We start from the raw sequence: 27,786 nt of genomic DNA, 5'->3' as shown, positions 1-27,786 counted from the left end.
AATTACAAACTTAATGACTCATCTTTCAGCTTTGTCATTCGATTTATGTGTTTTAACATTTCTGTTAAATTTTCTATTCTTTATTCATTTGTCAGGGATTAATTATTTTATCTATCTAGCCAGCAACTACTGAATTATTTTTTCTTTACCCATTCATATAGAGAGAAACGCAATATAAATGTTACTATAGATCTTATAACCACTTGTCATTTCAATTCAAACATGTATTTAATAATTAATAGAACCCTGGTTCTTCAACTAATCGATTTACGTGCTACTTCAAACTCTTTCTTTGAGAGTAGTTTAATTTATTTTTCCCCACAATGAATTATCACTTAAATATATTTAATAAGTAAATATTTGCTTATTCAGCTAGTCGGTCTTTATTTATTATTAAAATAATATCTTCAACCAAGTTTTTATGGTAGGTAAAACTATTTTAAAGTTCTCATTAATTCTTTTTATTCATGAATTTACTATCTTTTAGCTGTTTATAAAAGCAACAGGGGTGGTTTTCTTACTGAAATTTTCAGAATAAAAATACAGTTGGTGGAATAGAGAAAGTCTTATTAAATAAGTATTATGATAACAGATAAAGTGAACATTTTTCATCGTTAAAATGAATACTAGTCTAAAATTAATATATTTAATATTTATTTAAGGTTAATATATTGTAAGCTCTGTTATATTTCATCAACCCAGTCATCACTTGATTTATGTAAGATAATTAATCGCTGTTATTTACGTTTCGATTATTTGTGTAAAAAAAGATTTTTCTTAAATTTTTAATAAAATTCATTCATTTAGAATACTAATGTAACGCTTTATAATATTCTTAAAAGTTCATAAATAAAATATTATCAATAAGTTTATTGAACTTTTTTAAGTGAATAATTCAGATTTAAAATTAATTCATGCATTCATCAAAAAGTTTCAAGCTTAAAAAAGCAGTAAATCTCTAAATGAGGGCATTTCAAAAGTAATTTTTCCGCTTTTGTAAAACGTGTACGAGATGACAGTGAAAAAAAATATATACTGAAAGAATATAGTATAATTCTACACCTACCTTCATTTTGCTGATCAAGAAGGCTGTGTTACTCCTGGCCCGACGAGATATCGTTAATTTCTTCTTTTATCAGCGTTTTACAGTTATTGAGCTCTGTAGCTAAGTTTCTCCCTCACCCTTTCGTAATATAATTCTGCTTTTATTATATTCTATTCACTTTTCATCCCTTTACTTAAAAATAGCCTATACGATAAAGTAATTAAGAGGTAAAAAAAAAAAAACTGCTGACTTTATTAATTTTATTTTAAATTGTAAATTTTTTTATCAGTATTACTTTTTACTTGTATTACTTTTTACTTTTAGTACTTGCTGAATGAGGTGCACTTTTGATAATATTAAAAGAGGTATATATCTGTTGTTGCTTTATGTAGATTTATTATACAATTTATTTTATTAATTAGAATAAAAACTTTTCCTAAAAAGAAGAAATAGTTCAACAAAATCTGACAAAACAAATAATAGTAATAAACTACAATTTAAGCTATCAGCTTGAATTTATGATTAAAGTAATATTATAGCGTACTTATAAGTTTAAAAACGTAATTTTCTTCTTTTTACATAGCTTATAATAAATTCAATTGAAGAAGTATTTTTACAGCCTCCAGTCGTATTTGTTTTATTCTGAAATCGGTTTGGGGATTTCACTAAGTAGTCTTATTTCATCTTCATGGGCTATTAGTCAAATAAAAACAATAAAGCTTTCATTTATGCTAAAAACCTAAACATATAAATAAATTAAAGTTACCATACATTTCGTTAATTAATTTTTATTAGGAAATAAAATAAAATATTATTGATTAAGTGGGAAAATAAATCAAAATCTTGTCGAGATAGTTTGTAAATTATTTTATTTTATAGGTTTATCTCTGGGATAACTAAAGAGTGATGTGAGATATCAAAGCCTTGAAAAGCCGTGTGTTTGTCACCTGCCTCACTATGTTCTTACTGTCCATCATAGAATTTATTACTGATCTGCTTCTACGAGCTGTCCTTGTATATTTGTGTATACCTTTTTCACGAAAAAATGTGTTAAGCAACTTTAATTCATTAAAGGATGCAAACTCTCCCAGATGCCTCCCCATTTTTGTTCTGGGTTTCTATACCAAACGTTCCTACCATATTCTAAAGGATAGAAAATAGGAGTAAAAAAAAAGTTATAGGAAAAGACGGGGGATTAAAACTTTGGAATGAGGCAACAATTAAGGAGAAGAATGGCAAGTACAAGTATTTAGGTTGCCAAAATGATTACAATAAAGAAGAATACAACAGAGCTCGAAATAGGGCTTAAAAATTAGTTTAAAAAGCATCTACAATCTTGGAACAATTCAGTGTGATGTGCACAGAAGAAAGTCTGTGGCATATAAAATTTTGAAAAGCTGACAACATAGTTGTAGGACCTTTCCGTCACAAAACTTTTTTTATGATGCACGGCTTACAGACAACTAATTAAAAATATTTATCATTTTATTCAAATACTAAATTTTTTGTTTATTTAATTCGATTATTCTAAGTAAAGTGCGCGCGCATACCTATTTCATTTGCGCGGGTGTGGTGGTACAAGCGGCTACTTTAAATAAATTTTTACAATTTAAATATTATTCATTTATTAATTCTACCTCTCACTTCTGACGTCGCAACATAGCAGACAACTACAGCAGCAGTCCCCGGCCGATAAGTGTAAAATATAAATTTTAAAAGATTTTTTAAAAATAATTGTTCATAAAAATATTAAAAAAAAAAATGCAACGAAAATTACCCCTTGCACTGCGTTATATAACTCTTCAAAATTAAAACCATTTTTAGGGGTGGGAGTGACATTTGCAAAAAATCTGTTTTCAAAAATTATCAACAAAAAAATATAACCTTAATTGTGCAAAATCTGGAGCGATTTTGGTTTTCTCCCCTACATCCCCCATCTCCTGACCTTTTGAATTGAAAATTTGAAAGCAATACTGTCCCATATATAGAAGTAGTCTGAAAATCGGTCAAGTAGTTCTAGAGATATATGATGATTTATAGGCCAACACCGAAAACCACATTTAGGGGTGAGGGTGAAATTTAGGAAAAAATGTTTTTACAAAATTTGTTTACTTTATTAATATTCACAAAATTATCAACAAAAAATTTAACCTGTTTTATGCAAAATCTGGAGAGGGTTTCGTTTTCCCCCCTGTATTCCTCACTCTCTGACCTTTTGGAAATAAAAATTTAGTAGCATCAATGCCCTTGCGACAGAATTATTATAGCAAAATCGGTGAAGTAGTTCTGGAGATATAGAGTGATTTACACGGCAACATACAAATGTACATACATGTTGTCGCGGAAATTTCGATGCCATTTTTCGGTTTTTCAGCAGAGAGGAATACGGAGAAAGTAAATTTTACAATTAAATGGACTGGATGAAATATTGTACTGAACTTTGATACGATAGAACAGAAAAAAATGATGATCATACTAATTTTCAGAAATGCTGGTTGTGGATGACATACTTTTAGAGGAACGTTTTGAAACCTTAGAAGGAGCAAAGAATCGGAAGGCTTCAGGATTAAATGGTTAAAATATCGAAAATTTAAACTTTTTAAAATTTCACTGCGTTTACGTTTACTACACCTGTTCAGCATTTGCTGGAAGCATTGTAAAATTCCCAGGGAATGGGCAAGACTAAAGTGGTCTAATTACACAAAAGAAGACAAGAACTGATATAAATAATCACAGAGGCATTGGTTTGCTAGATACCTCATGTAAAGTTTATACTAGAATAATTAATAATAGATTGAGAAACATACCAGAATCATTAATGCTCGAAGAACAGATGAGCTGATCAAGTTCGGATGCAATCTTTACCTTAAAGTAAATAATAAAGAACACATTCTTGAAACCCACATAGAATTTATTGATTTCATCAAAGAATTTGGTTGTATTAAGTGCTCCATCCTATGGGATGTCCTGGAAGGTAGAAGTTCCCAGCACACTTACTTCAATTATTGAAAGGTCTGCATAAGAAAAAAATATTGTGGTTTACGTGGATATTGCTCAGCGAAAAACCATCCCAATAAATAAGGGTGTTCGACACGGTTGTTCAATGTCGCCGACATTACTTAATATATGTTGATGACATAATGCTTTAATGGACATTGCTGGTTGACTCTGGTCTCAGCCGATACTTCGATAAGCTACGTTGATGATTATATACGTTGGATAATATAAGTTGATAAAGTTTTGATACAGAAAAGTGAAGACGAATTGCAAAAATCGGTATCTACATCAGAAAAGATTGGAAAGCAATATAATTTATGGATATTACTGATGAAAACTAAAGCTATGGCCTTTAAAGGGAAGTGTCCATGACGTACAAAGATAGAGACTGAGGAAATGGCGATGAGCAAGTAAAGCATCTTATATATCTGAGCAGTAATGGAACATAAGTCCCACGGGTTGGTTTAGTGGTTAACTCGTCATAGCAAATCAACTGATTTCGAAGTCGAGTCTTTTGAGGTTCAAATCCTAGTAAAGGGAATTACTTTTATACGGGTTTCAATACTTGTAGATACCAGTGTTCTCTGGTGGTTGGGTTTCAGTTAACCACACATCTCAGGAATGGTCGACCTGAGACTTGTATAACAATGAATATACCTAATTTACATTCATACATATCATTCTCATTAATCCTCTAAGTAATACCTTACGATGGTTCCGGAGACTAAACACAAAAAGAGAAAGTAATGGAGTTCGATAATGATGCGCTTCAAGAAACTAACAAATTTCAGCAAATATGTGGTAACATAAACAGGCTTCTGAAAAATAAAACACGGAAAGATACATGAATTAAATTTTATAACACGATAGCCGTCACCCACTATTATTATATGGTAGCAAATCGTGGCTTCACGCCAAAAAGCTGAATAACAGAATTCAGGCAGTGGAGATGAGGTTTTTATTGTGTATATGTTTGTACACGGAGAGTTAGGATCAGGAATTAGGATATACGAAGAAAGTTTTCAGTGAAACCTGTATGCGATAGAATAAAACAAAATAGACAAAGATGGTCCAACCACTCGAATAGGATGACCCGAGAGAGGATACCGGCAGCTACATTAATTTATCAACCTGTAGGAAGAAAAGATGTGGTGAGACTGAAGAAACGATTGCTACTGGAACAGGTCTAGACAACCTATTCCCTGTAATGTAGAAGAAGAACAAGAAACATTTTATTTTAGTTAAACATTGTATTCAAAATTTATTAAAAAAAAATAAAAAAAAAAACAGTCAGAATGATAAAGAAAGTATATAACAAAAAAAAAACTTATGTTATAATATATAGATAGAATTGAAGAAGCATCTCGTGAAATGTTAAGCTAGCAATGTACTTCTATACGATTGACATATTGTCTACGATGATGGATTTGAAATAGGGGTATGAAGGATATTGGAAAAGATACAAGGGGAAAAAATGGTGAATTATGAGGAAAGTTAACAAGGATAGAAGCAGAATCAGAACAATTTTATTTAGTAAAACCAACAACTGGATGTGACATATTATGAGAGAATTAATTGACTGCTATAAACGAGTCATTTAGAAGGTGCAAAATCTGAAATCCGGAAAAGAGTTAAGATTACAGACTATCTGGAAGAAACTGGTATTGGTTGTTTCTGAGTACTTCAAATCCGTAAGATCTTGTTAGATCTTACTTGTTAGATCTTATTTAACATGTAGTAAGATTTTAAACGTTTAGTTGGAAATAATGGAAAATGGAGAAGAACATGCTGTAAGAGACCTTGCTCAGAGCGATACTCATACAGTGATGTTGATTTAGGGAAAGTAATAATAAAAGATACCTTTAAAAATCCCCAACGATTTATAAAACAATTAAATTTAGATTATACAAGTAACTTTTATTATTGTTAATGCCTAAAATTCTGCTTTTGGAAGAATTATATTTGTTTAAATATTCTATTAAACTTTATTCAGCCTTTTAGATTTTCGATTTTCACTTCACCAGACTGACAAATCTGCTTACGCATTTCTAGATTTCTGTAATACGCAGTCGAAAGACTGTTCTCGAGTCACTACATTAATAATAATTTATCGAAAGCAACAAAAAACCAGTTTTCAATGAAAAATTTAGTAAGATTTCCCCGATCGAACATTCTTATTTTTATTATTGCTATTCCCTCAATTATTAATTATTTCTAAGAAAGCTCTAACTTCTTCTTAGGCTCTTAATATAATTTATTTATCTCGTGTTTTGACAGTTTTTTTGGCATATTTTTTTTTGTTTTTTAATTATTAAAAAATTAGTTTTTCTGCCATTTTGAAGTCTTACGTTTGATTTACAAAACTGATATCTATATATTTTATGCACTTTAGTAAAGCTTACATTAGTGCGTTTGATCATCTTTATAGTTTACAGTGTTGTTACAAAGTGATTATTCCAACATTTTAAATATGACGACCATTTTGAGGTGGACCCAACGGCCGATCGCGGCTATTCGTGTATTTTTGAAATCTTCTAACGATGCTTAATCCGAATCCGAAATCTAAAATCAAAATCCGGGACAAAAGTGTTCATGTTGAATTCAATAATGAACTGTGCGTTAGTTAATAACGAATTAATGCACATTAAAATAAAAAAGAAAGAAATTTAACGAACTTACTTTTCGATATAGAATATGATCATAACAAATAATTGAACTTCCTTGCCCTCAATTTTACAAATACATAATATGATCGCTTTTAAAATGTAAACAAAGATTTACTTTAAATGATATACTTGCTCGATACATACAACCACCCCATGTAGTACAAACAGTGAGCGATATTTCACTTTTTACATTATCTAATACATACATTCTTGTCAGCTGATATCAACAATAAAGATCTCGACACAAAACACTTCGCGCATAATGTTCTGTAACTGTAAACTTACTGACAAGATGTTATATAAAGAAAAAGAACAAAATCAGATACTAAGTACACGAAGTACAGAATAGATTATGTTGTCTATACCAACCAGTTACCAGAAAACTTCTAACATTGTTTCTTATAAAATTATAAAGAAGATATATAAGAATAAATAGAAAAGAAAGAAAATACACTTTAGGAAAATTAAGAAGCAGCCCAAAAGTACAAAAATTTAAATGTAATTGTATTTTGAAGTAGAAAGTGCAATATGCAGAGTGTTTCTAAAATGGTGGGCTGGGTATACTTTTTCGGATTCTACTTGTAAAACTAAACAAAAAATATCATTAGGAAAAATGGCAATTTCTCCTTCGTTCTCCCCCCTGTCCACCATTTTGTTAGTTTTATATAAAAATGTATATTCCAGTTCGGATTGACGAATCACATTAATATCTAGTAAGCATCTTGGTAATAAAGTTCTAAAGTTGGCAAAAAATGAGGACTTCCATACCTTTACAACTTACAAAATGGCGGCTATGTTTATTACTCAATTCGTTATATCTTCATAAGTATTAGTTTTAAAATTTATGTTATCTGGTAAAATATTAAGCCTTCTATTTTGAACAAAATGACATTTTATTTTTGAAAATTGGTGAAAAATTAGCCGAGTTATGGCAGAAAATTGATGTAATTATATGTCTCCTTTACGTCCTCAACTTTAAGTTCAATTCGATGAAATATTAATTGTTTTTATTTATTTTTAATTCTAGTATTATAAATTAATATCAAATTAAGTAATAATTTTCTCACAATAATAGACCTAATAAGTATGACACAAAATTACAACATCAATTTTCTCCCGTAGCTGGACTATTTGTTAACCGATTTAAAAAAAATATAATGTCATTTTGTTTAAAATAAAAGGCTTAATATTTTACCAAATAAAATAAATTTTGATAAAACTAATATTTATGGAGATATTACGGATTGAAAAATAAACATGGCCGCTATTTTGTAATTTTCGAAGGAATTTAAATCCTGATTTTTTGCTAATTTTAAAGCTTTATTACCAAGACGCTTACCAAATATTAATGTGATTCATGAACTTGAGATATAAATTATTATATAAAAATAATAAAATGGCTGACAGGGAGAGAACGAAGGAAAAATTGCCATTTTTTCTAAGGATATTCTTTTTTAGTTTTATAAGTAGATTTTGAAAAATATAGCCAGCCCACTGTTTTAGAAACACGCTGTATAATGCGTCGGAAAGAAAGGATACATATTGCTATTTAACCTGATCAATTAACACATAAACATAAAATTTTGTATATCCCTTAAAAAAAAAAACAAGTTAAAAAAATAAAGTCACTATCTCCAACTTACAACTTAAATTTTAAACAAAGAGGTCACATGTTTTCCACACACACAAAAATAATTTTTACAACAAAAAAAAATAGTGTTCCATAAGTTTCTGTACATAGGAAAAATAAATATTCTTTTCCGAAAACCATTTTTATTTATTTATTAATAAAAAATAACAAAAATTATAATAATAATAATAATTATTATTTATACTATTTATTTTTATGTATTCTATTAAGGAAAATTAGGGACATTCTGTTTATTAAATACAACCTAATCGAAAATATTAATCAACTACATATTTAAAGGGTTCCATATTCTTTTAAAACGGAAGCGATTGACAATAATGCAACCTATATCTGTATTGAAGGAGCTACATAATTAAACCTGAAAGATTTTTTAGAAGAACTGTTTCAATATGATTTTAAAATAATTGGTTAATAATTCTTAATACCTTTTAAATTTTATCATATTTTACTACGTTAACCAAATAATATTATCTTTAATTTTCCTAATACGTACGTTGCAATACGTTCAACTAGTAAACAATATGCAACCCTCCCCCCCCCCCCGCAAAGACCAATGAGATAAGGATATGTAATACATGTAAAAGAGATGTAGTCTTGTACAGATTCAGGCCGACTATTGCTGAGACGTGTGGTTAATTGTACTCAAACCATCAAAGTACACAGGTATCCATTGTCTAGTATTCAAACCGGTCTAAACGCAACTAACCATTACAGGATTTGAATCTTAAACCTTTGACTTCGAAAATCAGCTGTTAAGTGATTTGCGGCAACCACTAGACCAACCCGGTGGGAAAAATTTTTTCACTTGTAGGAAAAATGGAAAACAAAAAAGTATTGTTAATATAATAACCTATTTTATCCGTACATTTGCTAGATTACAGAATTATTTATTTTTAAAGTTATTTTATCTTATTTTATTTATTGATATTGTGTAAAATTATTGAATATTTTTTCCTACCATTTATTGTAGGTAAAAATACGTTTGTAGGAAAATAGAACAAACATACGCAAGCACGTACGTAAACAGTTCAACGTTAATGTACGTTGAGTTTTTGATGTACGTACAGGAAGGTGCTCTACGTAGAGTTGGCATAACAAGGTACATTTAACGTAGATTGTTTACCAGGAAAAATTCTAGCACGCTAAGACTTCTATTTCATTAATGGAAAATCATATTACATCACTGCAATACGGTATTTTTGTAAACAATTTTTTTCCTTCGTATTTTTGATTCTTTGTACGTATTAACAAATGAAGTCTAGATATTATTTTTCTAATTAGAGTAACTGTGTTTTGTAAGAATTTAATAATTTAATTTATTATCGTTTAGATATATTTCTTTTTGTTATGAATTTAAGTATTTTATCTTTTTTTATAGAAAATTTTCAAAATAATGATTCTGGAAGAAATTCTTTACTGATTGCTGTTTTAGTTTTACCAATATTTTGGTTAGTCAAAAGGAAAATTCAAATTAAAAAAACGAAATAATAATACTTTTTAAAATTTTTGCTGCTCAAATATTTATAAAAGAATATCTTAGTGACGGTTGCATCATAGCTATGTAGTGTAGAGTAAAAGATTTTCTTTGCAATCGGATAAAAATCTTCTGTACAGGGGCTTGATTCCTTCTTTATAAACATGAATGAAAATGTGGTATAAACGGTACGGTTATTCTTCTACAGTTACTGTTGTCGAATCCAAGCTATTTACACAACAAAGCCAACGTATAGCCCTGCATCGTACGTTTCGTATCTAGATTTATCCTTTGTTAGCATTTGAATTCATCACGTGCGCTTTTATGTAAGCCGAAAAATATTTTTCTATCTCAGTTTCACTCACCGTTTGTTCTCTTGTTATATAAAAAAAATATACAGGTCATTCATTCTTTTATTTACTTAATTTATTTGATGATCATTAAACTTACTAATTAAAAGTAAACATTAACAACAAATATTGCTTTATTTCACGGTTCAGAATTAATTTTGTATTTATGAGTATTATACTTTTTTATAAAGTAAGGCTAGGTTGTCTTTGTAGAGGATTCATTTGATTTCCTTCTCTCAATGACACAATTATCAACCTATTTTGTACAATAAAAAAGAAAAAAAAATGTTTTAACATTTTTTCAAAAACAAATGGTTATAGCAGCCTCACATCCGGTTTTGATAACAGAAAAAGTTTTATATTTAAAAGTTGTTCATGAGTACAACCAGTAGAATATTTGTTAGGTTACTATGAATTAGAGAGTCGATCTGTCACTACTTTGATGTATTTGCGGATAATCATTAACGGTCAAATTGATGACGAAATAAAAGAAAAAATCGTGTACTTTCATTAATACCAGACATCGTTTTTTATTGTAAACTTCCAAGTAGAATAAATTTTCTTTAGTTAACCCTATGTTTACTTGATAGGTGGATTTGTTGATTGGTTGAGTTCTATTGTAGTGTGTGTAGTTGGATAATTTGTATCGAGTCGTGACCTCAGATTACTGTATGGTCTGATTTTATTATTATTTTTATTATTTATGTCTGTACTAAAATTCAATTCTGAATTCTAAGCACAGAGAATGTAATTTTAATATACGGTATACGTACCGTACATTCCACAAATCGTTACTAATTACAAATAAAAATTTATATTCACAGGTTTTAGAAATAATAAAAAAAAATGTGAGTAATTATGACTAAGTTGGGATACATATTTTAAATAGCCCCTTTAGAGACGATTTGGCCAAATCATATCTAAAAATATCTGATGTGGACACCACATGACTTCCTTGTACGCCTATTAAATTACATATACACATTTTTTGCTGCACGTCGTTTAAACTTATTTCATTTGAAAGTGAGATACGATCCTCCAATTCTACAATAAAGTGAAGAGTTATCCAATTGCATTGTGGTGGACACCACATTGCATCACATATTTTGTAGTGTCCGTATGAACATTTTATATTAGTTTAGATATTGATTTTGTTTCAGGTCTTTCAAGTGGTGTAAGTGAGAACGTTTTGGATCCGTAACCATGTACACATCGGTTCGAATCCGACTTCATATACGTATATTCTTTTCAACTTTTTTTAAATTTAAATATATTGATTTATTAGTTTATTAACCTCTGTAAAAACTTTTGAATTAAGATGAAAAGTACATAAAAGTTTATTTCACTAATAACTTCTGATTTTTTGTCATATACTTTTTTATCTTATTATTGAATTATTATTTATTGTTAAACCTTTTTTACAATCATAGGTTAATAATTATTAATAAAGCAATATATATAAGATAATAAAAAGTTTAAAAAAATATGAATATGAAGTCTGATTCGAACCGATGTGCCTTCTCCCTTGTAAGATCCAAATATTTATTAATTAAAATTTTATTTGGCTGTAACTCTGGAACCAATGAATATAAGTACCACTTATATCGTTAAAAATCTCTCAACGAGGACTTATTAGTGCTCTTAAGAAATTCCCAAATCTAAATGTTTTGGATTTTGGGCTTTTTTTGGCCAAGTCGATTGCAATAAAAAGGAGAGGTGTAATAACAACTAGATGTTACAACAGTCCAAAATCCAAAATTTCAACATCCTACGACTTATCGTTTTTGATTTATGCGAGATACATACGTACGTACGTACAAACGTCACGCCGAACCTAGTCAAAATGGATTCAGGGATGGTCAAAATGTAATTTCCGTTAAAATCTGAAAACCGAAATTTTTTGCGATCTCAATACTTCCTTTATTCGTACAAGGAAGTAAAAAGGGCTTTACGTATTAATTATAAAACAAATTTAATTGCATTGATCAGAAACCTTTCAAAAAATCTTTTATTAATACATCTAAATTACTGATTAATAATCTAGTTATCAACAGAAATGCTAAGCTAACGCTTATTCAGGTCTTACGTAACATAATATATGGGAAATAATTTTTTTCATTGATTTTAAGGTAAGTAATAGTAACAAATTTTTAATTCGGATGTTAAAACTGTGTCGTAAAATATATATTAGCCGTTCAAATTTATGGAAAAAATTGAACAGTTTAATCCGGGCAAAGCAAGCGTCAACGATTTCATCGTAGTGAAAAATTGGGGGAAATTTCGTTTGAGTTTTGCAAAATCGTATTAATGATTTTATTCGCAATGAGACTCATAAAAATTTTGGAAATTTATAGTGCAAGTTCTGTCACGTCCATGTCATTATCTGTTCAAAGCTAAATTGCCTAAATACTTGTTTAAGATAGGTTCCGAGACAATTGACTCAGAATCACAAAGTTGTCCAAATTTATATTTTTATGGTTTTGTTTTTTAGCAGAAGATAATGCGTTTTAGATCGCATAACAACCAGTGATGAAAATTCGATTCATCATTTTTTAGCTGTAATCAATACGGATCAGTATTAAACGGAAACACCCGTGTTCGCCCGCCAGGAAAAAATTCAAAAGCTACGCGTCTGCTAACGTTGCTAACGGTGTATTGAGACTAGAAAGGCTAGATTTATTGCAATTAGAGGAACGTAATTTCAACAGTGAGTAATATTGTGACATGCTATAAGTGAAACCCCCAATGAAATTGAAACGTCCTGGTTCTCTCTCAAAATAATTCTAGTTCCGTTCCACTCAAAAGACAAAGGAAACTATTAAAGTTTCGGGTTGGCTAGTAATGCCGAATCCGCTTTACAGCCCCGATTTTGCACTATCTCTTGTTTTTTGTTGTTTGGTCCTCTAAATGATTTTTACATGGCGTCAAGTTCGGGACAATGAGCAAGTCATGAATGCGTTGCAACACCATGGTGAACAATTTTTTACTAACATAATAAGAAAGCTCAGAGAAAGATAGGTCAAGTGTCTAAATGTAACCAGGAATTATGTTTATATTAACTCTTGTTTTATTGTAATTGAATAAATAATAATTTTTCTAGTTATTTATCTAATTATTGAACGATATTTATATATAAAACGATTGATAAACCTTTCTCCATCTGAATAATTTGTAATTATTATAAACTCGGTTCATAATCTTTTTTTTTACTTATATTGTGACGTTCAAGTAGGTTGTTTTTAATTCACTCTTTTTATTTACTTTAATATGTTTTTAAAATGATTTATTTCTGTCTGTCTTCTTTATTAAAAATGTCCAATTTATTTAGTTTAATTTTATTTAGTTTTATTTATAAAGCATTATTTAAAACGTATTGCAATTTTTAAAATAAAAACGTATCTTAGTTTAGTGACATGATGTATGACTTCTTTTATCTTCTTTAAAAAGATGGTGGTATAGTTGATGAATGGGTTTAACATAGTATGATATTTTCATACAGCTTATTTTGAATTCACATGGATTGCTGAATGTAATGCTTCAAGAAATGAATGGATATTTATCATAGGTGGCATGTATGATATGTTATAACATATTAATCCTCTTTGTTTTTAGTGGATAAATAAATTTTCTAAACGTTACTTAGTTTTGAAAATACAAATTAGCTAGGTTTGTTGGTTTATAATTAATATTCTTCAGACATGATTGCATTATTGTGGAAAGTGTATTGTAATCAATGATTTTTTCATTTTATTTTTTATAAACGCTATCTGGGTATTTAAAAAAAAATTGTTTTAAATATATCGTTGATTTTTATTTTGAAACAACAATAACTCCGTGATAGGTAGAAAGTCAAATTATATTACTCTTTTAATCTAGCAGGGTATCGTAGTATTGCCGGTTGATTATTTTATCCATTTCATTGACGTTAACTTTAATTGAAAGAAGAAATTTTTAAAAGTATACTTTTGAGATAATCTAGATATTTATAATACTAGGAGAATTAGTATTCCCATCCTGGAAAATTGAATTGTAACCTTACCTCATTTAAATGAGGATTCTGTAGCAACGCAGATTGTGTATATTAAATTTTAAAATGCACCGTTATATAGAGTTACAGTTGTAAATATACGTATATTTAAATACAAGTATATACATTATATTTGAAAATCGTCATTGTCTGTGAAGCTTGCACTATAATGAAATTGCTCTCAACCGCTTTTAATGCAAGTAACTGCAATATGAATTTTTCATTATAATAGTGAAGTGTGTTTGTTATGTGATACATAAAAAAATGTAGTAATTGAAAAAAAATCTTTCTCGTTTTAAAATATTAATTTATTTTATTTATTAGTAAAACTAACATTTTCTATTTTAATTGTAATTACGTGTATTTCTCGTACGGTAGATCATTTAAAAATATTAAAAAAAGTATTTATTTTTCTTTTACTGTTTGGTTAGATTTTATAAAATTTATACCGCGTTGTAAATTATCATAAAAGATGATGATGAAAATCTAAACGGAAAATGTGTTTATTTTTAGGTGAACTTTTTTAGCTATAATTATGTGTAATAAAATAATAAAAGTGATATCGATTTTGAATTTTATGACAGTTTTTTAAACACGTAATTAAAATTTCCTTAATTTGATTACATTAAAAAAATGTAAATAAGCCTATATTAAGAGGGACGTAAATATCAATAAAATAAAACGTTTAAATTATTTTTATTAGAAAATAAATATTATTTTTTTAAATAAAAATTATAAACGAGGCAAATGTTACATTTTAAATCGGTAATGTTGTTGTGTAATGAAATATTCTTTTAATATTCATTGTGGATTTTTTTCGTGGTGACTGAAATTAAGGTCCAATCACTTAACCGTTAAACACAGCATTTTATCATTTCCAGTCCCAATCCTGTGTACTATTTGTAGTGATAATGAACTTGCTGCTCAGCTGCCGTGTTTTTCCGTGCTGCAGTACACAAATTTTTTAGACTAGAATTAATTTTTTTTTAATTTGGTAAATATAGATAAAAAATATTTTTAAAGTTTCGTCAAATACCAGGACTATTTGTAGGCAAGTTTCTTTATGAAAATTATAAAGAAAAATTCATAGAATTTGGATCTACATTAGTGTGAAATCATAACTGAATATACTTAATTTCTGAAACATATGATACTTATATTCAGTGAAAATATTGAAAATCAATATATTCATAATAATTAATATTTTTAAATTGGGAATACATCTGTCCAAATTATTTACAACCATCTAAAATACCGTCCTTCAACTTCAATAGATTATCTGTTGTTTTATTTTATTTTTTTAAATAAAAGTAATGGATCTGTTACTTGTCAAATTGAGTAGCTTGAAGGAAAACAATGAAAATTTCAGTTTAATTATGAAAACTATACCAAAATATCCAAATTAAATTCCAGTTTTAATTATGTATAATTATTTTTATCTTAGAAATCATCATACCTCAAGTTGATGACTTAAGTATAGGGTACCAGTCTATTTATTCTGAATTTGTAATCAAAATGAAAAATCATTTTCTATGTGTATAGATTATTCAGGTTTTTGAAGTGTAAATCATAAAGTAATAATAGTTCCTGATTCTTTGCTGTTTAAAAACAAAAGTTAGCGTGATATGTTAAAAAAGTAGAATTGGATGGATTGGCAGGGTATAAGTGGAACGTGACCTTCAATCGCAAGTTAATTTCATAAGTTAATGTAGTATTACTTTATCATCAAGTTCGAAGTTTAATAACTCCTTTCATGGAAAAGACTATAAAGAATATCTTTTATTTTGATCACATATCTTTCTTTCTATTAGGTAATTCAATTTTATTGGCTTATTATAAAAAAATAAATAAGGAAAATGAATTAGTTGAAAGAAAAATTATCTCCATAACATATTAACTCCATTTTTATATTAACTCTGTTTCTCAATATTCAAGACAAATTCAGAGTATTTGAATCAAAGAACTTTCAGATTCCGGCTATGTTTTAAGTACAAATATTAGCTATTTCAATTGTTACATTAACAAAAATTATTCTAATGTTAATTATTAAAAATCTGATGTGGCCACCACTTGACTTCCTTATACGCCTATTAAATTACATATGTATTTTTTTTTTTTTTAAATGAAAAGTACATATAATTTTATTTCATTAGTAACTTCTGATATTTTTCCTTTTTTTTATTGTTATAATTGAATTATTATTTATCGTATTTTTTTTTTTACAATCAGAGGTTAATTAATAAATCAGTATATTTAAAGAAAAAAAAAGTTTAAAAAAAGAGATGAAGTCTGATTCGAACAATGTGTGTTCCCCTTTGTAAGATCCAAATATTTCATTAATTAAAATTTCATTTAGCTATAACTCTGGAACCAATGAAAATAAGTACCACGTATGATATATAGTTGAAAAGCTGTCAATGAGGGCTTATTAATACAGTTAAGAAAAAGTTCAAAATCCAAATTCTTTGGGTTTTTTGTCACTTTTGGTTCAGTCGATTGCAATCAGAAGAGGAGAGGTGCACAACTAGATGTTACAACAGTTAGTACAAAATTTCAAGATCCTACGGCTAATAGTTTTTGAGTTATGCGAGATACATACGTACGAACGTACAAACGTCACGCCGAACCTAGTCAAAATGGATTCAGGGATGGTCAACTTGTAATTTCCGTTAAAATCTGAAAACCGAAATTTTTTGCGATCACACAATACTTCCTTTATTCGTACAAGGAAGTAAAAATATCAGTTAGATTGAGAATTCATAAAAAAGGGTCAGTTCTTGATCATAGATTTTGGCGGCATAGATATGGGGATGATTGAAGATAGGAGTAATTGAAATTCATATTAATAAAAATTTTCAAAAGTCATAAATCTTGTTATTAGTTATTTTTCATCTTTGCGTTTTTTTAATTTTAGTTGGTAAGTCTAAAAGAAATTGTTAAAAAATTAAAATCCAAATCAATCTTGTTGCAAATATTTAAAATTTTATTTTGTGAAAAAAATTAAAAAGCTGCAAATTAAAAATGCGAAAATATGGACTACATTGCTATATTTTTTATAAATTCTTTTGAAAGAAAAAATTCTGCCAACAGAGGAGAAAGTGTTAAGGAAAATAATAAAAATATGATAATAAAATTGGTTTTAATTATTTTTATTCTTATTTTAATCTCTTAAGAGAAATAGCTACTACATTAATTAATTGCTTTTTAATATCAGTCCTGCTATTTTTATATGGTTGTAACGCATATAAAGTAACGATTACAAGAGGTTTTAGCGTTTCATTGGCTTTCGTCAGCAATAATCACCATTATGCTACCAGTCGCAGTACTGTGGTTAACTAAGAAAGTTATCACTTGTAGTGCTGAATATCTCTTGCATTCATTTAATTAGATTTGATTATGTAGATAAGTATTCTCGTTTTAATACGAGTGAAAGGGCAAACCACTTCAGTCCTCATTAAGCGTAAAATAGGAGCTTGTTATTAATGAGAATGGCTATACAGATTTTAGGAGTGACTTGTGACTTATATAAATCGGGTATGCATAACCGATACGAAGTCTATTGTTTTAATTTTTAGTATGAATTTATTGTTTTATGTTACTGGTACGCGTTGTCAGTAGTTAATGCTGCTATTAATCATATTTGAATATATTGTAACGGAATTTTTAAAAGTAATGTGGTTTGTAACAATAACTGCTTAATTTTTCATGAATTTTGTTTTTACGTTAATAATCATATGAAGTACATTCAATTTGCAGGAAAATATAAATTTTGATTCGTTATTTGGTGTGGTTTTATATACAATAAACAGTAATTATTTTAGAATAATCTTTTTTTATGTAACTGATTTAGTTTTTATAAATATTAGACGATTAGTGTTATAATTTTGTTAAACTGAAATCAACAAAAGTTAATTTAAAGAATTCGCTGATTTTCTTCAATCTTGATTCAATTGTATCATCTAGTGTAATTTAATTGTCTTGCTATTATCGTTACAGTCACATGCTAGTGACGTAATTGACTCATTATTGCCACTTTATTGCTACAATATGAGCTGCAAATATCGTTAACTTGATCTGCTGTAATGATCCTATAGCTTTTGATTGCTGATCATAACATTTGATTACTTTTATTATCGTTTCTTGTTTGTAGCTTATTTTGGATTAGTTTTATTGAAATAAAACCAATGATAATATTTTATCAATAATTTTTTTAATTTATAAAATTACATATATAAAAATTTTAAATGATGCATACTATTAAGAGATTTTTCTTTTAAATATAAAAAATATTTTCAATTTCTAAAAATTAAAAAAAGTGGTATTATTTTTAACGTTAGGAAGTTCAAATACGACTGGTTTTGCTGATTGACGAATTCAAAAGCCAAACTTATGTTTTGTTTGCATTTAAAAACAAAAAAAATTGTATTTTTAAATGAAGTAAGTTATGCATTTATATTTATATTAAAATAGCTTTTCTCTTCTTCTCTCCGATAACTTAAAAAATGCAAACTGTAATATTTTACATCATTTAATTACACATAATTCTTTTTGAAAGCGGAATCTTTTCATGGAGTATATGCCATAAAATAGATTCTTGATAAATTCTCGAGTCGAATGGGCAATACTGATTGGTCGACTAAGAATCGATTGCAATGAAATTATATTTTTGGATTTAAGCTGAAGTATCTGTTTGATTAAAGCTTTTTAAAGAAGATATTTGTTGTACATGTGTGTCCCTTCTTCTTGTTTTACTGTGAAGGTTATGAATTGATGGTTAAGATGCTGGTTACCATCCTGACGCTGGTTACCATCCAAACCACCTTGATCTTAGTAGCTGCGCGAAACTGACCGTCAAATCTGTTGCAATTTGATCGTCAGATCATTCTTATGGTCCCAGCGCATCTGAAGATCTGAGTGAGATAATAGAAGTTCGGATGATTTTACATAGAACAAAACGATTCTGTGTAATATTCTGAGGATAACTACCTGGATTTTTAATGGAGTAATTTCCTGGTTCTTTTCCATTCTAATTGCTACAGATGAAAAATATGTGGTTCTTCCTCCTTTATGAGTGATTTATCATCCCAAGGATCCCTTGGGATCCTTAATGTATATGATACTCACTCATCCGTTCTCATACGAGGCCATTGTCACTTAGTATGAAGCGTCCCCTTATTCCTGAGGTCACTTGTTTAGCTGAATGCAGTGTCAAAGATATTATGCGGTGTTCGTCACATCGCTACGCTTACGTATGCATGTATATTTATGAACTATGTATGAGTTTATCGTAATAGTCATAAGTTATCTGGCATTTCATACCTCTCGAAAATAACATAGCCCTTTTTACCAATAAAAAGTATTCCACGTTAGACTTAGAAAGTTAGAAGGGAAGAAGTTTACTGGTGTTTTATCCACTTAACCAAATGAACGGTTCATGTAGTCTTGTTAATTCACCGAAATTCAGTGATATTCAACCTAAAAGTCATAATTTCACTCTGTTTATAGTAGAAACTGGTTATTTAAAGGACATCAGTATTCTCAGCAAAAGCAATTTGAATGGCATAAAAGGTAAACATTTAAGTTAAATTGTGGTTGATAGATTGATTATGAAGGTATCGAAGCTGCCTTATATCACTTGAATTTGGCGTTTGGGGCATGAATATCACTTTACAATTAAGTTATTTTTTATAGAAGGTAAATTAGATTAACAGCGGTAGCACATAATGAAAGTAATCTACACAATTTTAACCCTAGTATCCTTCAGTTTCAAATTGTAAGTGTGTAACTGTCAAAACCTCTCTCAGTAAGACGCTTATGTCTACTTCTGTTCTGCATTATAGTTGTAATGACCACGTACGAACCAAGGCGTCATTTTTTATAGTCATTAAATTGTGTACACTTTTCAATTGCCTTTGGAATTAATTCTTGAAGCACGTTACTGAAATACTAATGATCGCTAAGCTGTGCCGCTAAGGAATGTTATTTTCAAAATTCATGATTGCTGAATAGATGTCGGTGATGTTTACACACACAGTTCTTTCTGATAAATATCTGGGAATTATTTTGTAAGGTAAACTCGTAAATTGCATAATTTAATGTATAATGGTGCCATGCCTCCACGTCTTGTCAAACGTCAGTAAATAACAATTAAAGATTTTTACGAAATATCATTTGAAGGTAAATCCACGTATGCATGGCGATTTTATTTTTAAATATATATCGATGTTTTCTGTAAAACAATTTTTTTCTTTATTATATTAATCTAGTGTTTATAATTTCTTTTACGATATCTCATATAGGAGATAGAACTCTTCATTCCTTGAGAATCCTTTCCTTGTTTCTCCTGTTTATAAATATAAGAAAGATTTAGTTAAAATATTTTTTAACAATATGTTTACAAAAGTAATTAAGGGAACCAATAAATAAATAAAATGACGAATGAACTGTTTCAATTCCAGATTTTAATATCCCTAAGGGAAAAATCTTTTTCATAAAAAAATTAATAAATATTAGTAAACATCATAGTTAAAAAGATTTTTAAAACAAAACGATAAATTCTAATATTGCATAAATTATTGTGAGAGATGATTATATGAAGTGTAACATTGTATTAAAATCTTTGTTATTAACGTTTACACTAAATAATATAAGGAATCGGTTGAATATTTAATTGGTTAATTAGGCCTGAGAATTCGACCTAAACCAAATTTCCCAAGAGATGAAATATAATTCCATAAGTTATATACAATTTAGTGTATCGACACCCATCTGTTAACAATTCAGAAATGCTCTGTTTAATTATTTGTCAACGAAATCGGTAACATATTGGATGATCTGATTTTCCTTTAGAAATAATTTTTATATACAGATATGAAAGTGAAATAACTTTTTGTCTTTGATGTCAAATTTATATAGATTCATATATTTAAATCTCCATATAATCAATTTAAAAAAAATATTAAACTACTATTACCACTTTACAATATATATAAATTTTATTTTTCCAGCAGTTTTTGTACAATATATAAAAACTTTTATACATATATATATGTGAGTGTGTTACATCTAGATCAAACCTACCCAACTAAACTCTTGGAAAATATTTATTTCGTGCTTTAATTATATTTTTTTGTAAATTTTAAAATTTTATTTACTATGAATTATATAACTATACGTACTATTACAATCTTTTACTGAAGTTTTTGTGTTAGAGATTAAAATATAAAAAGGCATTATAACATTTATGACCTGTATATTGTAATTAAATTTCGATCATCAGGCAATATTTTTGAAAATAGAAGAGAACTAACTACTGCATTACACACACACACACACACACACACACACACACACACACAAATCCCTTCTACCCCCCTCAAACATCCACTGGAAACTGAAAGCTTAAAAAGAAAAACTCTTCACATATGTTCGTTGTTTTGCAGCTGATCAAACAATATGCAATTCTGTATAAAATCACATACGGATAGCGAGATATTTTTTATATTTTATAAACTGTTCATAAAAGAAATTAATCCGCAGACAGTTGTTTTCCCAGAAGTTTACAGTATTATACGAGTATCGACTACAGTATTATTAAGCACTAGTACTCGTTTATTATAACAAGCGGAAACTACGAATATGCTTACATTATGTAAAGGAGTTTTGATCCACATTTACTGTTTTCAGCGTATAGCATTAAATAAAAAAACAGAAATATATTCTACTGCTTTCATATATGTATTTTACGAAAGTAATATTGTATTTTAATAATAATTGCAAAGTACAGCCATAATAATTATAATAAGGGAAATTCATATTATTTGATAGTTTATCTTCAACAATAATAAAATATTTGTATGATTTTATTATATCAAATTTAATACAACTGGCGCCCAGTGTACTTTTGTATGCAGACGGCTTTGGTATTTAATATTCAATGCATTAGTGTGTTGAAGCAAGACCGATGCTTGCCGGTCTTGCTTGTGATTACCGATTAAATGAAGATACTCTTTCGGTTGAGGTTTTATTTATCAGTTTATGCGCGTTGTTTTTGCCCGTGTGTCAGTATAGCTATTAACTTCCCAAAATGTCTTATTACTGTTAGTTTTAATTATATATATTTTTTTACAATAAAAGGTCTTAGAAAAATCATTAAATTTAATTTTAATATTGATTTTCTATTTACTAAGTATTTCATACTATTTTAAAACATGATGACGTATTTATATTAACTGTATAATTAATCTGAACTAATTATCGATTGATAACTAACATGAGTTTTTAAATATGTATCCTGTACGTTGGAATATACTCTTATTATTTTGTTTATTTATAGATGGATTAAAATAATTTGTGATTGCACCTATAAAATTATTGTTCTATACAGTATGTATGTTATGTTTTTCGTGTTATCTAAATAGAAATCAAACTCTTAAAAAATTTTATTCATACACTACCTCAGCAAAAATCAAATCCTAGTTTCTAATCTACGGTAAATGTTTTATTAATGTTTAAATAAATTAATTATAATAATAAGCACGAAAGTAGTTACTATATTTATCGTGAAAATAAGGGCATATTTAAATTATATTGTTGCATTATAAAATGAAAAAAAACCACAACAAAAAATAAATTATTTTCAAAATATCAGTTTTAGTCAAAATCGCTTATATCCATATATAGAGCTGTGGGCCAGAAGGGATTTTGGTGAACTAGGGTTCTAGCTCGCCCAATTCCTGACCGGACACGGGGCCTTCCGCTTCTATTTACACAGAAAGAGAAGAGTGGAGGATCCTCTGTGCCCATACTGCCAACAACTTGACACTCCTGAACATGTCATTTTTCAGTGCTCATGGTGGTAGGAGGAACGTCGCCGCTGCATTGCAGTCACGGAGCAGATTATGGTAAATGACATAATTGACACCATGTTGCAAAGCCAGTACCACTTTGAAACAGTGCAGGATTCGTGGCAGGGGTCCTACAAGTCCGGGAAGAGAGGACCTGATAGATGCTTCCAGTTGGATCTTTTAGAGAGTACCACAATACAAAATCCTGAGACTGAGGCGGAAGAACATAACCAAAGCGTCAGAGGGTGAAATACAACTCTCTGCGGAGCCGTCGTTCGTCGACGCTTTTGTAAATGGGCGATGATGATGAAGCACCTAGACTCTGGATCCCTCTGCCCCAAAGGCACCTTTTGGGGATGTTCAGTGCTTAATTTTGAACCGACCTCGGGAGGGGAGGATTGCTAAGGTAATGAGGTTTGGTCGGTAGGGCGCAGGCACACATGCGTTCTATTAAGAACATCTAACAGAACCTGTTAATGAGTCCGACACTCCGCTTGTAAATGGGGTTCCGCAGACGTATCGGAAAAAAGTTCCGAATAATTATGCCCATTAATAATTATGCGCCCTGGAAGGCGGAGGTAGATTTCACCGGTGCTAAGTAGGAGAAAACAAGATTTCCATCTTAAATTAAGAAAACCACCTTTAAATTAAGAAAAAATTCAAATTTACTCAATACGACAAGGGTTGCATGTAAAAAAAAATGTCGCGTGTTTAGCATACGGCAAGCCCATCTTCTTAGATTTCCAGCAAAACGTTCGTCATCCCTTGCCGTAAGGGTTGGTCATATCAAAAATTGTTTCAGACAAAAGTTTTAGGTAATGTTTAGAGGTAACTGATAAGTGGCTAACGACCACGTTAAACCGATTCGATACTCTGTTTATTAAGGGAGGTATGATGTTTTTTATCTTCAAAACCAAATTTTTCCAACCCCCTGAGCCAATGGTTGGTGGTATCAAAAAACATATCTTAGATAAGTTTTAGGCTCTTATCCAAAAAATAGTAGGAACTTACACTAATTTGATATCTTATAGCGATTTAGGTATAGCGATATTTTTTTTTCCGAAAAAGCCCCTCCCCAATTTCCATTCCCACGAACCGATTTTGACCGTTAACGAACTCGACCGAGTTTTTGGGTCGAGTTATTTTTATGGAAAAATTTGAAAGTGATTGGGACAAAATTACGGCAGTTATTGTATCCACAAGAAAGTGAAATATATATATACACTTTTGTGCTGACGGTGGTTTTGGGGTCTGGGGGATGTGAAACGCGATTCATGTCGAAATTTTCCGGGAAGTCGAATCATGGTACCCATTACAGAGAGCTAGCTGTTGAGCTAGCTGTCTTATGAAATCTACCTAAAACATTAGATTGTCCAAAAATATAATGAAGTAAACGAATTTGTAATTTGGGGTGTTTTAACAATTTAAAATCCCTTAAAATTGGATAATTAATTCGGTTTGAAAAATAGATATTTTCCATAAAAATAAAAACAACGATTTAATTTTAATTATTAAAGATGTTTTAGTGATTTTGAATAAAAGTTCGTTTAAAACTATGACATCATTTATGTTAGAGTAAACATCGGACCTTTAGTTATTAAATATCACGTCATTATTTTCAAGTCATTTAAATATAAAGTGATGCATTGATCTCTTTAATTTTTAAATAGACAATTTAATATTTAAATATAAATAGCAAATGTAGTAATATTTTGTATTACTTTCGACCAGAACACTCGTTTATAATTCTACTTATTAATATGTCGACATTACTATATAAGCAACAACAAATATATATATTTAACGTTTTAGTTCAGGGTTATCTTTTTTCTGTTTAAACTCCACAATTATCGTAAGGTAGTTCATTACCGTCAGGTATTACTTCAGAGGATGAATGAGGATGATATGTATGAATGTAAATGAAGTGTAGTCTTGTACAGTCTCAGGTCGACCATTCCTGAGATGTGTGGTTAATTGAATTCCAACCACCAAGAACACTGGTATTCACTATCTAGTATTCAAATCTGTAGAGGTTATGCTTGCCTTTGCTAGGATTTGAACCTTAGAATTCTCGACTTCGAAATCAACTCATCTGCAATGACGAGTTAACCACTAGACCAACCCGGTGGGCTTACCAATTAAGCCTGCTACTCTTCGAGATCTGCGAAATCGAATTATTACAGCAGTGAATTCAATAACCAGGGACCAGTTGCCAGTAAAAATAATTTTGGACCAATTAAAATAATTAATTGTTAATTATAAATCCTTGTACGAAGTAAAGGAAGTATTGTGATCGCGAAAAATTTCAGTTTTCAAATTACAACGGAAATTTCCACTTGACCATCCCTGAATCCATTTTGACTACTTTCGGCGTGACATCTGTATATACGTATGTGCGTATATTTATTGTATAACTGAAAAACGATTAGCCGCAGGATGTTGTAAATTTGGATTTAGGACTGTTGTTAAATCTAATTGTGGACCTCCCCTTTTGACTGCAATCAACTTGACCAAAAGTGTCCAAAAAAGTCCAAAATCCAAATGTTTTGGATTTTGGACTTTTGCTTAAATGTAGTAATAAGCACTCATTGAGAGTTTTTCAACGACATAACATAAGTGGTGATTATTTTCATTGGTTCCATAGTTATAGCCAAATAAAATTTCAATTAATGAAATATTTTGCTCTAGGAGGTGGTACATCGGTCGTTTCGGACTTTTTTTTTTTAATGAAAAGTACATAAAATTTTATTTTATTAATTACTTCTGATTTTTTTTTCATATTTTTTACTGTAAAACTTTTTTTACAAACAGAGGTTAATAATTAAATCAAACAAACAGAGGTTATTAATTAATCAATATAATTAAATTTAAAAAAAACACAGTTCAAAAAAGAGATTTCACCAATGCTAAGTAGGGGATAAAAAAGATTTCCACCTTTAAGTTAAAAAAAACTTCAAATTGCTTGTGAAAAGAAGTTTCACATGTTTAGCATACGACAAGCCGCCTCTCTAAATATAATTCCAGCAAAATTTTGGTCATCCGTTGCCGTAAGGGTTGGTCATATCAAAAATTGTTTCATGCAAAAGTTTTAGGGAATGTTTAGAGGACTAACGACCACTTTAAACTTAAAGTTATAATAATTTTTTTTTTTTTTGAAAAAGTCATCCCATTTCCCCCCCCCCCCCCCCCGATGGTCTGATTTTGTCCGTTTGACCGAACTTGACCAGACTTTGGGTCAAGTTTTTTTAGGGAACAATTTGAAAGTGATGGGCGCAAAATTACGGCAGTTAACGTGTCCACAAGAAAGTGAAATATATGTGTATATAATCTTTTTAGCTGACGGTCGTTTTGGGGTCTAACGGATGTGAAACGCGAAGATATGTCGAAATTTTCCGGAAGTCGTATCATGGTACCAATTACAAAATGTAGCTTTCTTATAAAATCTACGTAAAAAATTATAGGATTATTTAATTTATCAAAATAATTATAAAATAGAATAAATTCTATTTTACATAAGATATTTTAGTCATTATGTAATAGTTTTATGTTTTCTTTTATATATATTTTATATTTAATTTTAAAGTATAATTTACTGATTAGTTCTTCATTTAGCCACTCAATATTGCTATATTCATTGTAATCTTTGTTTTAGTATGTACTTTTAAATTGTTGTGTTTGAGATATTTAACAGCTCTGTAAATTAAGGAGTTAAAAGCTGCCATTTTTTGGTTCCATGGATGAGATGAATTAACGTGTATTATAATATTGTTGTGTTGGTTTTTGTATATGTTTATTTCTAAAATATTATTATTATTAAATAATAATTATTTAGACATGTTCATTGAAAAAAATGTTAGTGTTGGATTCGCTAACATGTTCCACTAGATGTTATTAAAGATCTTGATGGTGGTCGAATGACCGAAATAACTCGAAAAACTCAGACGATTTGTTGGGAAGTTTGAATTTTAATCTATTTTATTTATATGTAGGTAATCTTATATACGAACTGTGCTATGCTTGAAAAATTAAACTTATATTACTTTTACCGTGTTTTGGAAATGAATAATAAATAAACTCTTTTTTACTTGTACTTGTTAATAATCATTTAACAGAAAATAATAATTTTAATTGGCCAAATGATTGAATTTACTCTTAAAGTTCACTCCGAATTGTAGGTACATCCAAAAAACGTACACGAATTTTTAAATAATTTTTACTCTGCTTTAAAGAAATTAAAAGCTATATGAATAAATCTGAAAATAATTAATTTTTGACACGTGAATTGTTTATTATTAACTGATTCCTGTTTATAAAATGCTTCATATGATAAAATCAATTCAAAGATCCTTTTAAATAATTTACATATAAAATTATAATGAAAAAATACTGTATTTATTCGAGTACTCCCCGCACTTTTTTTCTTGGAATTGAAGAGAAAAAATAAGGGTGCGGGGCTTACTTGAAACATAGCCTTTAACCAGGATATTTTATGTGAAGTAAACGTTTTCTTAAAAGTACCTAAATTCAATCACGTAAATATAGTTACATTAGGCTTTCGTTTATCAATACCGGATGCCGCTTATACAGAATACATCCTTAATTATTAACATTCTGTTCAAATTATCGATAGGAACGAAGTTACGGTATTTTTATAAAACTGATTCATTCTGTATAGGCTGCATCCGGTTCTAATGACTACAGTTACAGTATCAGTTACCCATCGTCGTCTT

This window comes from Lycorma delicatula, chromosome 6 (assembly GCF_047948215.1).
Source record: "Lycorma delicatula isolate Av1 chromosome 6, ASM4794821v1, whole genome shotgun sequence".
Taxonomy (NCBI): Eukaryota; Metazoa; Arthropoda; class Insecta; order Hemiptera; family Fulgoridae; genus Lycorma; species Lycorma delicatula.
The sequence above is the reverse complement of the archived record's forward strand: the minus strand, read 5'-3'. Positions refer to the sequence as shown.